Raw genomic sequence first — 6222 nt, 5'->3', positions numbered from 1 at the left:
CACTGCATATCCATGTGCCAGAGTTGGGGTGCCGCTGCACGTGCGCACGTGCAGGGGTCGTTTCCAGATCTCGAGAACGGCTCGACCGATTGCGCTCAAATTTGGTACACAGTTAGGGACCGGTTACTAGGGTGCCGTGCACAAGTCAGTTGGGACCCATTTTGCACGTGCGCACGTGCAGGGTGCCGCTTCCAGATCTCGAGAACGGCTGGGCCGATTGTGCCCAAATTTGGCACATCGCTAGAGACCAGTCAGCAGGGTGCCGTGCACAAGTCAGTTGGAGGTACCCCCTCGAAATTTCGCACGTGCAAGACTCACCCCCTCGCTCGCTCCGTTAGTCGCCCCAAAAGGCGCTATACTGGTCTTACTTAATAAATTACAAGTTGTCTGCGTGTCCGTCAGCCGTATGTGTCTTCTTGCGCCGGAACGGCGCCGCGTATCGACGTGAATTTTGGTGACCACAAACTTTGGGTGGGGCGGACCATCGTATCAAAAGATGGGCGCAATCGGACCACGGGTGCGGCGTCAGCGCGTGCATCTCTGCCCCAGGCTGGCCGAGGCCGGCGCCGAGCAGAGAGCACGCGCTCTAAGCTCATTTTCTTCGCTTGCCAAACTGAGTGAAAACGATGAGAGCCAGCTCGGAAAGTCAACTCTGTGGATTTAAAGAATACAGGTTTTCGATTAGCATCAGGTATAGGTGCAGGTACAGGTATTAGGCTCAGGTTTCACCAGTAAATAAAATAAATTTATTACCGAGCAAGCGAAGCGAGCAAAGTGCGAGCGAAGCGAGCAAAGTGCGAGCGAAGCGAGCAATTTTTCGGATCTGCAGCGCTCCTCGAAAAGCGCATATACCTACATGCCTACCATACAGCTAAATGAAGTAAGTAAACAAACTTAACCCTACTGGCATAAACATACAAGTTTTAACAACCAAACTAATAATCCCCTTATTCCTTAAACATTTATTTATTTATTATTTATTTGACATCGTAGGCTCATTCCACAAAAATGGCTATTCCTGAACCAGGGTCGCAATATAAAATGATGGGTGTCGTGGGAAAAACATACGCACGCACGCACACAGACATTCGTTCGCAGTCACTCTCTCACAAACGTGTCGTCATGAAGTATTGCTAACGGTCGGCCGCCTGTTGTCGCAACAAGTGCCGGCGCAACTCTGCCTTGAACGCGCGCAGGTTCAGGTCACACATCGCCGGTGGTAGGCTATTAAAAGCTGTCACGGCGGTAAAGAGGAATCGTCTCCTCCCGGACTCCGATTTGATTCTGGGCACATGTAGCATATCTATCTGTCTTGTGGCTCGCTGATGTACGTCACGTCTATGCACTATTCTACTCGCGATTGACTCGGGCTGCGCAGTGACCAGCATACGTTTCACATTTTGGGCTCTGGCCGCCGTCTTACAAGTCAGATCAGGCTCATTTTTGGTTTCCACACTCGTGAACAGATGCTCTAGATACCTTGAGGGTACCAAACTTGTACTTTGATTTTCAGGTCAGGGTCAGGTCATCACAGGTCACGAAAATATTATATCATACGTCGGTCACGTGACACATGTTTTATGGTCCATTTAGGCCATAGATTTCGAATTTGATGTCGTCTGTGTCATTCAAGGTCATTTTGAGTCAAAATTAGCTTAGGTCAGGTCACTTTCAGGTCAAAAAAGGTCAAATTTTGAAGTTGAAATTTTTCAACAAAAAAGGTGTATATTGGATGCAATTTGAGCTCAGGAACACGATGGTGCCATTTATATTGGTGTACGATGCCAAATACGTACTTAAAAATTGATTTGAAAAATTAATAATTGTGAATTTTTTGCAATAATGCGTATAACTTGGCCATTTTTGAAGATATTTAGCTAAAACTTGCTAGAGTTAGTCATAATCATGCGTTCTGTCACATATATTCCGGTTTTTTCGAAAAGTCAAAAACTTTTTGAAAAAAATATAAAAATATAAATTTTGAATATTATTATATAAAATTTTCAAAATTTTCAAAATTTCGAAAATCCGAGATAGCAGTTTGATAGCGCGGTCAATTCTGAGTCCTTTCATGCAAAGAAATTGGATCTAGCTTAAAAACTTAGCTCTTGGGAGCGATTGCCGTGGTTCAATGTTTTGCGTCGAAATCGGACGAACATGACGTCACTCTGACGTCATTTCCGGCCGACCTATGGTAGCTACGAAGTTCAAATTTTGACACAAGGTGTCAAATTGATGCAGCCGAAGGTACTGAAAGTTTGGCGTCGATTCGTCAAGCGGTTTTGAAGTTATTGCAGAAAAACGGGAGGGGGGGCTATAAATAGCCCCCCCCCCCCAGTGGGGCGCGGGTTAATAATGTGTCTCAATGCTTCTAAATCCTCTGCCGCTCATTCTCCGTCACTATCCACCCTAATCTGTGTTTTCATTTAAGAGTAGCGAACTAACTTTCAACACGGCATTGCCGTACAGTATGCACTCAGGCGGCTATAACCGTCAGAAGCGACATTGCGGTACAGTATGCAATCAGGCGTTTGATAGTTCTGTCATCTAGCGCGTAAAAGGAAAGGTTGGGCGGCGGACACGACATTGTGGTACAGTATGCACTCAGGCGGCTTTATTCGCCAGCACCGTCATTGCGGTACAGTATGCAATCAGGCGTTTGATGGCTCTGCCATCTAGCGCGAAACAGGAAAGGTGGAGTGGCCACGCAATGGATAGTAGCCGGTTCACGACGGCCATCTGGTAAGTACAAATTTGGTGCAGGTTTGGTGCGATTAGGTTTAGTGTGTTTCTTAGCAGCTATCAGCTAGGGTTACATTAATTGCTTATAGCTATTCCTGCTTTTTCATAGTATCAGACATTATTATCAATCAACCCTATTACTGGTGGGGTGGGGGGATCGGCCCCCACCTGGAGTATTTTTGCTGTCGATGGAAAATCGCCTTAGGGGTTGGAAATTTGGCGACTTTTCCTTAGCTAGAGGCGTATTCAGGATCAGTTTCTCGGGGTAAATCTGGTCACACTTAAAAAAAAAAAATAATTTCAAAACAAACGTGTCCATCTGTATGTGTGCATATGCCCTAGAGACAGTATTGCGGTACAGTGTGCATTCAGGCGGTGATACGGCAGACGCGGCACTGCGGCACAGCGTCCATTCAGGCGCTTGACGCTCCTGCCATCTAGCGAGTAAAAAGGAATGTTTGGGCGGCTTTGCGAGCCGCACTTATTAGTTATTGGGTAGGTATGCGCACTCGATTACCTACCTGGCAATCTTCAAGAGAACAACCTTTCACCATTTACAGCATTAATAATACCCATGATATTGAACAAACGAATGTGATAGAATACAATTAGAGTAGTTTACAGTGCTCATGTTAAGAACGTAGGTATGTTATGTTACGACTTACTGGTGGTTATAGGAATGCACTAGAGTAAGGTGGGAAAAGAGCCTATGAGAAGGGTATGGGAAGGGTGTAGGTAGGGTATAGGTAGGGTAGGACATGTATATGGGTAGAATAGCGCTTTTTTGCGGCGTTCCCGATTGGCGGCGGGCGGGCGGGCGATGCGGGCGATTTTCATTTTTTTTTGTGGCGTTTGCGGTTGGCGGCGGGCGGGCGGGCGCACGATGCGGGCGGTTTTCATTTTTCGAGGCGTTTGCGGTTGGCGGCGGTCGGGCGGGCGGTTTTCATTTTTTGCGGCGTTTGTAGTTGGCGGCGGGCGGGCGTGCGATGCGGGCGGTTTTTATTTTTTGCGGCGTTTGCGGTTGGCGGCGGGCGGGCGCGCGATGCGGGCGGTTTTATTTTTTGCGGCGTTTGCGGTGTTGTTTGCGGTTGGAGGCGGTCGTTTTTACTTTTGCGGCGTTTGCAGTTGGCGGCGGGCGGGCGGGCGCACGATGCGGGCGGTTTTCATTTTTTTCGAGGCGTTTGCGGTTGTCGGCGGTCGGGCGGGCGGTTTTTATTTTTTGCGGCGTTTGTGGTTGGCGGCGGGCGGGCCTGCGATGCGGGCGGTTTTTACTTTTTGCGGCGTTTGTGGTTGGCGGCGGGCGGGCGTGCAATGCGGGCGGTTTTTATTTTTTGCGGAGTTTGCGGTTGGCGGCGGGCGGGCGCGCGATGCGGGCGGTTTTTTGCGGCGTTTGCGGTATTGTTTGCGGTTGGAGGCGGTCGTTTTTATTTTTGCGGCGTTTGCGGTTGGCGGCGGGCGGGCGTGTTTTTTTTTTAAATAATTCAATGTCCAAACCTTTGGATTCGTAGTGCTCCTCGAAAAGCCATCCCTACCTACTATACAATTAAGAGAAGTAACTACCAAACACATCCCTACTTATATAAACATACAAGTTTTGACAACCAAACTAATGGCCCCATCAACCATATCTATCCAAACGTACAGTTATCGCGTAAACCTGTATTCTAGTCTTACTTAATAAATTTCAAGTTGTCTGTCCATCCGTCAGCCTTATGTGTCTTCTTGCGCCGGAACGGCGCCGCGTATCGACGTGAAATTTACTGGGCACAAACTTTGGGTGGGGCGGACCATCGTATCAAAAAATGGGCGCAATCGGACCAGGGGTGCGCCGTCGGCACGTGCAAAAGGGCGCTTCCATAGGGATAACACGGGGCTGGCTGACATGCCGATCGGACGAAAATTGGGCCTGCAGCGCTCCTTTCTCGAGCTTATTACTCGGCGAAACGAGGTGGCAGAGACATGCGGTTGCCACCAATGGATAGAGGAGATATGGAACTAGCGTATTGACATGGTTTCATAGTATAGCACGCGTCACGTGCAAGGCAATACCTCCGGTTGTGAAAAAATGACCGATTTCGTGCATTGCGGGAAGAAAACCGGTGCCGCTGGAAAACAGTTTGACGGAATGAAATCGGTGTGGTACCACTTTGCAGGTAAATGTACGTGCAATCAGAGGAAAGGAAATAAAAAGTGATGATCCGTACCATTTCCTTAATAATGAAAGATTTATTTGAAAATTTAATTCGCGTGGAGCGCGGTGTCCTTTACAACATCAAAACGTATTGAAAAAGCTTATAAATGGTTATGAAACCTACATATTCGGAAAGAGCATTCTTTTCTGACCAATATCCACCCAAAATATTATCAAAAAGTCAATAAACTTTTCTGAAAATGACTCAAGCATACGACCCTGTTTTGTTAACGTTACAGGTATTTTTCGACGAAATCCGATCGATGGCTTATGGCCGGCAGGTCATATAACTTTTGACAATAGCTATCAAACCATGGGCTGCAATGCACCACCCGCAAAGGGGAATTCCAAACACTGAAAATAAACGCCTACCAGTAAACAGCACATGATTGTACTAGGAATAACTCAGCTACTATTGGGCCGATTGCGCTGAAATTTGGACTGTGGGTGGAGGGGGCGCTAACCTGAAGATGCATGGTCATTTGTAACAGGTAGGGTGGATCGATTGCACGTGCGCACGTGAGGGGTCCGCTTCTACATCTAGAGAACGGCTGGGCCGATTTCGCTCAAATTTTGTTCACTGTTGGGGACAATTTAGAAAGGTGGCTGGCACAAGTCATCTGGAGTCTCAGCTAGCGCGTGCGCACGTGCAGCGGGCCAGTTTTATATCTCAAGACCGGCTGCATCGCATGCATCACCATCATACTTTACAGTTCAAAGTTTCTACACCCAACTAATGCATCCGTTAATCATACATATCAAAACATACAGTTATCGCGTAAACCTGTATTCTAGTTGAGATATACAGTATAACATTTGCGGACAAATTTCGCTAACTTAGCGGCCGGCTATAACGTCCCTAGCTTACCATGCCAACAATCTAGTGCACAAAACAACCCAACACGGCGCCCGCTAGAGCGGGCGGGGGGGGGGGGGGCTGGTGCTTGGGTATTCGGGCACTCCCCAATTTGCTCTGTCCCAGTTACCACGACACTTCACCAACAGAAGGTCAAGTAAAACTCTGAGTCGAACTGTGCTGTTGACACCCATTCAGTCTAAAGAAAGCCGGGTTCTCAGAGACAGCACGACTAAGTTCAGGTGATGCGAAAAGTACTGTACTACGGCTTACAGGCTTCAGGTGCCGTGTTTACCGGTGACTGGAGGTAGTGCACGTACTAAGATTGAGCGCATTTTATGATAATTACCTCGTAAAGTTATTGGCTGTTCTTGCCATTCAAATTCATTACTGATGCTCTTTTGATTCCTGAGCTCTTTTTAAACGGTAGGTA

Source organism: Amphibalanus amphitrite, unplaced genomic scaffold, assembly GCF_019059575.1.
Source record: "Amphibalanus amphitrite isolate SeventyFive unplaced genomic scaffold, NRLGWU_Aamphi_draft 001046F_arrow, whole genome shotgun sequence".
Lineage (NCBI taxonomy): Eukaryota > Metazoa > Arthropoda > Thecostraca > Balanomorpha > Balanidae > Amphibalanus > Amphibalanus amphitrite.
The sequence above is the reverse complement of the archived record's forward strand: the minus strand, read 5'-3'. Positions refer to the sequence as shown.